Source organism: Nicotiana tabacum, chromosome 7 (assembly GCF_000715075.1).
Source record: "Nicotiana tabacum cultivar K326 chromosome 7, ASM71507v2, whole genome shotgun sequence".
Classification (NCBI taxonomy): Eukaryota; Viridiplantae; Streptophyta; class Magnoliopsida; order Solanales; family Solanaceae; genus Nicotiana; species Nicotiana tabacum.
Window position 1 is genome coordinate 64,064,740 of NC_134086.1, and position 10,149 is coordinate 64,074,888.

Genomic DNA, 10,149 nt, shown 5'->3' on the forward strand with positions numbered 1-10,149 from the left:
TCATAGAAACGAAATTAAAATTTGCTAGAAGAACTCAAATAAGAAGTTTAAGTATTACCCGTGAGAATCAGTTAATGCTCAAAATTTTCGCAACTGCTATTGCTATGGTTCCAACACACAGCTTCAGCTTTTTTTTTCCTTTTCTTTCCCTTCTTCCTTTGTATTTGCTTTGTTATAGCTTTTGTTTCTGCTGAGGCATAAGGGACGGCCAAATCCCTATTGTTTAGAACATGATGTCCTTTTGTTTAAGGGCTATGTCCCACCAAGGTTTTCACTTTTTTCTTTTTTTTTGGTTAAATGACTCATATGTCCTTGTTTGAAATTCATGGCTATTACAGATACATCCATGATGGTTGTTGAAAATTAATCCTCAGAATATGATTCTATCTTTGCACTCATGGAAAAATCTGATGATGATGATGAGGACAAGGAGGGAGATGAGGTAAATTTTCTTGATGTTCAAAGAAACTTGAAAACTTACTCTCAAAAGAAATTGATATCACTAGCAAATGTGTTGATTGATGTCCATCATAGCCTTATTAATGAGAAAAATGCCTTAATTTAAGAAATTGGTGATGTAGAACAAGAGAGGAATGATATGGTAGTTTTCATTATAGATTTGAAAGAACAAGTAGAAGAAGTAACTAGAGAAAATACCTTGTTGAAAAACCAAATGAAAAATTGGATGAACACCTCTAAGGGAAAAGAAGTGGCTAGTGAAGCTCAACTGGAGCTTGAGAGCAAGCTTAAGAAAATTAAAACAAGTCTTACTGCTGATCTAGAAAAGATCAAGAGAATAGATAACTTCAGGAGGATTTAAAGAGGGTTAAAAATGATCTTTATAAGTCACTTAACTGGACCTGGTCCTCTGATATAATAATGTCTATATGCAAGAGCAACGGTGGAGGCGGGGCAAGGAATTAGGTTCTAAAAAGCCAAAAACCCCTATAACAAGTATGTAACCATAGCTGATAATTGGATGTATACTTATTGTGATTAAACTGGCCATTACAAGGATTCTTGTAAAGCTAAAATTCAGTCTTTGCAGAAAAACAAAATTTTTGTTAAAAAGAAGCCTACTGTTGAGGACCTGGTTCTCTAAGAAGAAAAACTATGTTGCCTGCATGGGCAAAAAAAAGTTTGATACACCCATTCTATAATTACAAGGGACCCCAGTTGGCTTGGGTTCCTAATTCTAATCAGTAATTGTGTATGTAGGCTGGAGTGAGAGGAAGCAGTCAAAAATGGTACATGGATAGTGGCTACTCGAAGCATATGACTGGAAGAATGAATGATGTCCTCTCACTCAAGGCCTTCTGCCACGACCCAAAATCCTTCCTTAGGTGTCGCGATGACATCTAGTTTCTAAGACTAGGTAAGCTGATTACTTACCACAATTAAATATGATATTTTAAAGCACAGTTTAATATAAATACCGAAATAAAGGTGACACAAGCCTATGCAACAATAATCACAACAATTTTCCAAAGAATAGGCAGTACAAAGTCACGAACTCTAGATTAATACATAGAAATATATCAAAAACAAAATACAATACTGTTCGGATAACGAATTAATAGTACAATCAAAAGGAAAAGGACTCCAAAGGGATTGTGATGACTAAGCAGCTCTACCTTGAATTCTGACGATCAAGAAGCTAACTCTGCCTGAGTCCGTTATCTCCAATACCTAGAACTGCACAAAATGTGCAGAAGTATAGTATGAGTACATCACTATCGGTACCCAGTAAGTATCAAGACTAACTTCGGTGGAGTAGTAATGGGGTACAAGTCAAGACACCTACTAGTCATAATAACATGTGCAGTATATAAGTATAAAGCTAATAATAAAAGCAATAATCAGTAAATGGCAACAAGGAATAAGCATATGATATAAACAATAAAGTAATCAAAACACTGTTAATGTGCCAGGGAAACCAAATAAGAAAAACAAATGACAACCAAATGATCAAGCAGTTCTAACACAAGTTCTACAATAAATTTACTTCGAGATACCTCATCTCATAATCACAAGTCATGAGTCCCAAATCACATATCATATACTCGTGGCACCTCATGCCCACATTATAAATTGCAACCGCACGGACGGCTCACATGCCAATACCTCAATCTGTCTGGCATGGTCAAAAGCTCAATACCACAATTTTTCTGATGTGGTCACAAGCTCAATATCACAACGAAAGCAGATATACAAGAATACATGTGTGAGATCAATAAATATCGAGTTTCACACTCCTGAACTAGTATAAATGGAATGCTACAGTGTATGCATATGCAAGTGTGCTATTACAATCCAAGTCAACAAGTAATATCAAAGACATCGAGTAGCTCATTGGAAACAACACAATAAGTCACATAAGGTGCACGACACACATAAGGAAAAATCACACCATCACACAAATATCATCAATATTATGCCCCAAGGCCGACACATATCATCCCTGACATGGCCACCCTTATCTCTCTGTATTATCAATATCATAATAGACACTTATATCGCTCTGCCCTAACATTTAACACAATAGTCATCCATATTACTCCGCCCAGACAATATATCAATAGCCACCCGTATTACTCTGCCACCCTTATGCTCCACATAGCAATATTAAATCCACACAACAAAACTATATGTGCTAACATCACAATAACATGATGTATCAACTCGTACCATAGGTGCCCATAAGTCACAATCTTTCCAAAACAACAATACGGATATCATCACAACACATAGCCGCAACTCAACCATGATATGTACAAGAATCTCATTATCAACAAAATAAAATGGGAGAATAACTCAACAGTGAAAGATGCTCCATTAAACAACAACTTTAACTAAATAGGTTAATGGCTCTTAATAACTTCAATTTCCATTAATTTTTTTGGTAATAATCTTCATTAACTATTTAAGAATGAACTCAATAATAAGGGTATTTCCATGAAATGGCAACTTCAAATTCTAGTGTATAACATAAGCTAATAATGAAAGATAAGGCAAAGCAACTATGTCTAAATATATGAAAATAACTCGACAACAAAGGGATATCATGTAATAGCAACTTCAAATAAGAATCATTCAACAATAAAAGAGGTAACATGACAATAAAAGAAGTAACAACTTCAAAGGCTCTGCGTATGGTTGTGTTGCACCCCGTAAGTTTAAAAACATTGATACCGTTACATATATGTTTGATGTGGTATTTTGAGTGGAGCATTTTTCTAATATTTTTTGAAAAAAATATGATTTTAAATAGTAATTAATATTACTACTTCCGAAAATGCTTTAAATTGTACACATAATATGATATAGTTTATGAGATTTTCTTTATTTTAAAGATATGAATTATTTTCTTTCACGAGAAAAGAAGGATATCTTTTTTTACCATATTAAGAACTAAGTGTACGAAAATTTGTACTCATTATATGAGATTAGGAAAATTATAAATTGAGAAAATATATGTATTTTTACATGGATATTTTAATGAAATAATAGTGTATGTATTGATTTTATATTGTATCACATGACTATGATAGTAAAATATATTATAGTAAGGTGTATAAAGTGTATTAAAATATTTACAATTTTAAGTAATTTGAGATAACTTTTAATTACATGGGTAATTGGTTAATTATCGGGTAACGAATCATTACCTAATTAATTAATAAGTTAGGGACTAATATTAAACATTCCACCCCACGTGGCGGCCCCCTTTTAATTTTAGATGACTCATTAGTCATTTCCTATATGTGGCATATTAAGAAACAGTTCATGTTTCAACTTCGTTTGTTTTTCTTGAAGTTGGAAAATCTAATTTGGACTACCACTTCAATTTTAACACTTTTATCAACTTAGCACTTCATTCCCTTTACTTAAAAGAATATTCTGAAAAGGGATGATCTTGAAAGCTTCTCTTTTCATCGTCTTCTTCACTCTTTTTCTTCACTGGTACTTGTAACTTTTCTACACTACTTTCTCGTATTATTTTCACCATTAGCTTTGGATGTTGTCATTTTACATAAATTTCATGCTATAATTAAGTGGTAGGAGTACTGTGTTGGAGGAAAATAAAAGAGTTAATTAAATGAAATTCTGCTGCATGTAAGCTTGATAGATTTACTTATACGATGTACAATTTTTTTTTTTTTTGGTCATAACTTATCATTACTTAGAGAAAGTTACAGGGAGGGTGAACTGGTACAAGTTTTAATCTTTGCAGCTCCGTGCCATCTCAAATAGTGTTTATTCAAATGTTTTTCTTGACATTGTAACATTTCTTGGAATTTTTCTATGCTAGTTTCTGTTAATTGTTTTCTAGCTTAATCATGTACTATAACACATACACTTCATAGAATTTCAGTATATTTTTCTATGTCTATCTATCTACTTGAGTATATTTCAAAAAAAAAAATGGTATTGATAATAAGTTCTGTACTATGTAACAAATTGTGAGCAGTTAAGAAGTTTCTTGTACATGCCAATGCAAAATAGAAGTGAAACTATTATCTTTTAATCAGTAGTTTGGAGGTGTAAAGTGCAACTTCCCCTATAAAATGCGATTGGAAAATGTTAGCTCCCAAACGCACACGCAAGTATACGTGGTCGACAAGTAATATAATGATAAGTTGAGTGTCGAACCCACAGAGACTTGTGTAAACTACTCACTAAATCACTAAAATTGTTATTCAATCCAGCTAAAATCAAAGTCCAATAATATGATTATATTATACTACAATTCTAAATAATAACTAAGTTATCAAGTAACGAGTTGATTGTTGTGTATTCAGTAGAGACAAATATTCCAGAGTTGTGATCGATTCACCAATCGTATTGTGTTCTAATTAACTCTCCCTTTCATATAATTCACTCATGGTTGCTAATTAATCGATAAATGCTCTCATAGCCTTCTCCCGAAGTACTACTCACCTATTCTCAATAGATTAACGCCTATATTCCTATGAAAGCAATCTATTAAGAACACATTAAGATCACGATATTTAATTAAGCACGGTGACTAGGTATATTCTTATCCTAACCACAAATCCGTCCCCCTAAGGGTTAAGATCATGCTCTCTTCAATTCTTCTCTAATCTAAACATGGCTTTCCCAAGCGTAGCATAGATAGTAAATAGAACCTAATTACTAGCCAGACAATTAAGCAATTAAACACAGAATTGAAGAAACAACCATATATTGGTGAATTATAATCAAGGTCAAGTCAACGTTAAACAACAATATTCATGGCTAAATCACAACCCCACAACAATGGGTGTTTAGCCACTCATGATGTAATCAAACAATTGCATAAGTTTTGATTAATTGAAAAATACTAGAAAAGATGAAGAATTCTGAGATGTTCTTGCTCCTCAATATTTCTTGCGTGTCTTTTTGCTCCAAGGTGCGTCCCTCCCCTCAAAAATAGGTTTAGTCTTGCTTTTATACGTGTTGGGTAGGTCTAGGGCCGAAATAACCTTGTCCCGGGGGAAATTGGAGAAATTTCACGTCACCAGCGCCCTGGCTAGCGCCAGGCGCCCTCCACGGCGCCCCACAATTTTGAGCTATTGTTTTTGGCACCACATGTAGGGCAGGTGGTGCCCAAATTCGCACATTGCCCGATTTCGTTCGTTTTGGCTCAAATCTCGCGCGTTTCGCCCCCCAACTGCTCCTAAATAATTCCCACACATAAAAACACTTCAAATTAATATAAATCACAGCATTTAACATCCGAATTTCACGAAACAAATGTAAAATATGAGGCGATATACATAGAAATATATATGCTTTAAGCTAAACATCAACACCCCACACTTAGACTCTTGCTCGTCCTCGAGCAATGGGACTATCTAATAAACCCCCCAACTACGTACAAGTATCAATTATAGAGGAGCACTTTAACTTTTAACCACACACTATACCCTTGACTATGATCAATACCGGCACACAAGCATGAACACACAAAAATTCACATTCTTCCCGTTTAATCAAGCTCAAGTATAAGCCTTCAATTCAATAATTTCCAATAACCTATTAGTCACCAACCCAACCTCAACATTCGACTTGCAACCACTAAGCACCCTCAATTCATGCACTTACCCAACAAGAAAGTTTACAACATTACCAATCATTCATGAGATCATGTGTCCTCACCAACAAACAAAAGCGTGAATATAAATTGGTCCACACATTCAAATATGTTTTCGAATATAAATTAAGGAAATCACACAATTGAACAAAATTCGCTCACTCTCACAAAGAATTCATATGCATCCTGTGGTCGTACCATAAGCTTGCCCGTAGTGTATATCTCTTCTAATTTAATCTAGCCAAATCGAGGATCAATTAGGAATTTTAGGTTGTAATGTAGGCTAAGGGACGGGTAGGATATATTTAGAAATAGTGACTCACCCTCCTAAGCACTTTAATATACTACATTTACAATTCAAGCTCATATTCTTCTCAACCAATTCACTTGCCACATATAACATAGCCCTCTTTTCAATTAAGCACTTCTCTATTTTTCACTAGCACAAATCAATAAGAATTGGAGGTGTTTTATTTTCTACATACATTCACACTATCATTTTTCTTCTCTTTTCTCTCTCTCTTTTTTTCACACACTCCATACAATAAAGTTCATCGGCTAGTGACCTTTGATTTCAACTTTAGTACACCAACGGGCCCTTCTATGATTCCACTCAAAAGATACTCCCCAATCTCTAACCTCACTCCTTTTAGCGACTAAGTGCCTTAGAAGGTAAATGTTCAATCAATATCAAATTAAGAATAGAATGGGGTATGGCTTGTAATGTGGGTTCCAAAAGAAAGGTCTATAGGCTCAAAGGGGCTAGCAACGGAAAATTTTACTTTTATGTGACAAGCACATCTATGATCAAGCAAGAAAATGTCTACGTCATCTCCTAGATATAGCACAACTTAAATTTTTACTTCAACTAACACACGGGGCAAGTTCTAGACTACACAGGATAGCACAGAAAATCACAAATCCTCACACACACGTTGCACATGACTCAATCAAGATGGTTTTGTTCAACTCTCAAGTCAAGGAAGCACAATTAAATGAGAAATTTAAGCAACATTGCACTATGTGGTATACAAGTCAAACAACTGAGAAACGGCATCACAAAATAGGCTATTTACTTTACTTAGGCTTCACAAGTCAAACCAAATATACGGGAAAATAGAATGTATGTCATAGCCTAATGTGCCAGCATCAATCCATGTCAATGAGTATCTCAGAACGACTCAGTTTCTTCCTAAACTACTCCTAAAAAGAAATTAAAGTGCCCGGTTCGAGCTACATCCTTGGAAAAGAACCGGTGCCCAAAGAAAAATCAAGGAATACTACCTAGCTATTCAAAAAAAAAATTTGGTGTTTTTAAATCGGACTTTAATCCCTCAAGAAAATTGTCCAAAAGATCCATCGTCTGGAAAAGTCCTAGCTTTTTCAACTTTTTATTTATTTTAACCTAGACTACGTCTACTACGAGTTATAAAAGAAAAACAATTATACTCTAGAAAGTAGTTTCCCCACCCCACACTTATATTATGCATAGTCCTCGATGCATGATCATAGAGAAATATTAAAACAAGGGTGAGAAATACTCCCTGAGACCCTCGCAGACCTAGCTCAGACATGATCCTCAATATTAAAGGCTGGGACGACGCCACACTTAAGATCAAACATGCTCCTCAACTTCAACTTTGGGTACTCAGACTTCCCCTACTCTGCAAAATAAAAACATCACAAAACTTGACACTAAAAAACATTAATCAATAGATAAAAGATATACAGGTTGGGTTGCCTCCCAACAAGCGCCTTATTTATAGTCGTGGCACAACTCTGCTATTCTGCTCAAGCTGGACGCTTTCTCTTCTTCTTTCTCCCATGAAGTATAGCCTTTTTGCACGCTCTCGGAAGGTCTCCTCTTTCATCTTTGGTTCTTTTCTCAATCATCTTAACACGCTCAGCTGGAAATACCACCTCCTTTAACTCAGTTGTCCCATCTGGATCACTATAATTCACATAAAGACTCTACTTTATCCCCTTCGATTCTACCGCAGTAATCATGCACAAGTCCTCATAATGCTTAGGAAGCTTAAGTGCCTTATACACATTAAAAGTGACCTCCTCATCGTCAACTCTCATTTTTAACTTCCTTGCTCTCACATTAATAATTGCTCCACCAGTAGCGAAGAATGGTCGCCCCAAAATAATGTGCACTTCCTCATCTGCCTCGTAATCAAGAACAATAAAATTAGCAGGAAGAATAAACTTTCCCACTCGAACTAACACATCCTCAATAATTCCTTCGGGCATGACTAGTGACCTATCTGCTAGTTGTAAAGTGATTGTAGTAGGTCTAAGCGCCCCCAATCCGAGTTGCTTGAACAAAGAGGATGACATCAAATTTATACTGTCCCCTAAATCACACTAGGCTCTACCAACTTCTTGTTTTCCAAGAGATAAAGGAATTGTGAAACTCCCAGGATCCTTCAACTTAAGAGGAAGTTTACTCTAAACTCCGGCATTGCACTCTTCAGTAAGTGCGACTATTTCAAACTCTGCATGTCTTCGTTTGTTTGCCACAATATCTCTGAGATACCTTGCATACTTAGGCAATTCCTGCAAAATTTCCACCAAAGGCAGATTCACACTCACTTGGCTCAAAATATCTAGGAATTTCTTGTACTTAGCATCATCTTTTTGCTTCTGCAGTCTTTGTGGAAACGGAGGTGCTGGCCTAGTCTCAATTACTGGCTTGGGTCCTTTATCGTCTTTCTCATTCCCCTCAACTGGCTTGGGAGCTAATTCTCCTTCAGGATGATCTATATTCTTCTTTTTCTTTGGAACTTCTTCTAGTGCTCTTCCATTTCTCAAGGTAACCGCATTGACTTGAGCTTTATGATTGGGCTTAGTATCACTTGGAAGAGCTCCAGTTGGTCTAGTGTTTTGAGCACTGGCAAGCTGTCCCATTTGACGCTCCAAATTTCTCATTGTTGCGGCGAGGGCTTGTTGTTCAGCCATCACTTTCTTTAACATGTCTTTAAGGTGACTTGTAGGGCTCACTTGTTGTTCAACCTGAGGTGGTCTATATTGCTGTTGAGGTGCCTGATGCCTCTATTGATTCTGAGGACCTTGGTTTCCACCCCAAGAGAAGTTTGGGTGGTTCCTCCAGTTGGGATTGTAAGTGTCCCCATACTGATTTGTTTGGCCTTGATTTGCATTACCCAGAAAATATACAGACTCTAGATTTGTTGGGCATAGATTGCTCATGTGACCCTCTCCACATACTTCACAAAATATTTGAACTTGTTGCACTGGTTGGGCTTGTTGCTTGTTAATGATCATCGTCATCTGATTGGCTTGGTTGGTCAGCATAGAGACCTGTGCTGACAATGCTGAGACAACATCCAATTCGAGAACCCCTGGTGATTTTTTTACTATGTGTCTGCCCATCTCTCCTTGCCAATCCGGATTGCTCTTGGAGAATTTGTTCAATAATGCATATATCTCGTCAAAGCTTTTCTCCAACACTTGACCCTCAGCTGCAACATCTACCACGATCTTTGTTTCAGAATGTAGCCCTTCTATGAACGTGTGAGCTAACACTTCATTCGTCTGATATGATGAGGACAATCTCTGAGTAGCACCTTGAACCTTTCCCAAGCTGAGTATAAAGATTCTCCCGCTTTCTGTTTAAAGGCAACTATCTCACTTCTGATCTTTGCAGTTTTGCCTGAAGGAAGAACCTAGCCAGAAATTTTCTTGCCAAATCATTCCATGTTGTAATTGAATTAGCTGGTTCTACCTTTAGCCATCGCTTAGCCTTGCCCAACAGAGAGAATGAAAAAAGTGTGAGCCTCACATAATCTGGAGTGATCCCGTTAGTGATATAAGTATTACTAATCTCCAAGAAGTTCAGAATATACTACTGTGGATCCTCGTATGGAAGACCCATAAATTGTCCGTTTGTATGAAGTAACTGGATCATGCTCTGTTTCAGCTCAAAGTGCCCAATGATCCTAGGCTTCACTATACTGGAGGTGACATTAGCAATGCTGGGCATCGCTACCTCCTGAACAGCCATGGGTTGCTCCTCTGCCATGTCCACA

At 36.5% G+C, this 10,149-nt stretch overlaps 1 non-coding gene across 1 annotated transcript; it reads left to right on the forward strand.

Moving 5' to 3' along the window:
• The first annotated feature begins 9,655 nt into the window (after positions 1–9,655).
• LOC142162522 (small nucleolar RNA R71) lies at positions 9,656–9,762 on the forward strand. Its single transcript, XR_012693772.1, has one exon. It is a non-coding gene; the product is annotated as a small nucleolar RNA R71 (small nucleolar RNA).
• The last annotated feature ends 387 nt before the right edge of the window (positions 9,763–10,149 follow it).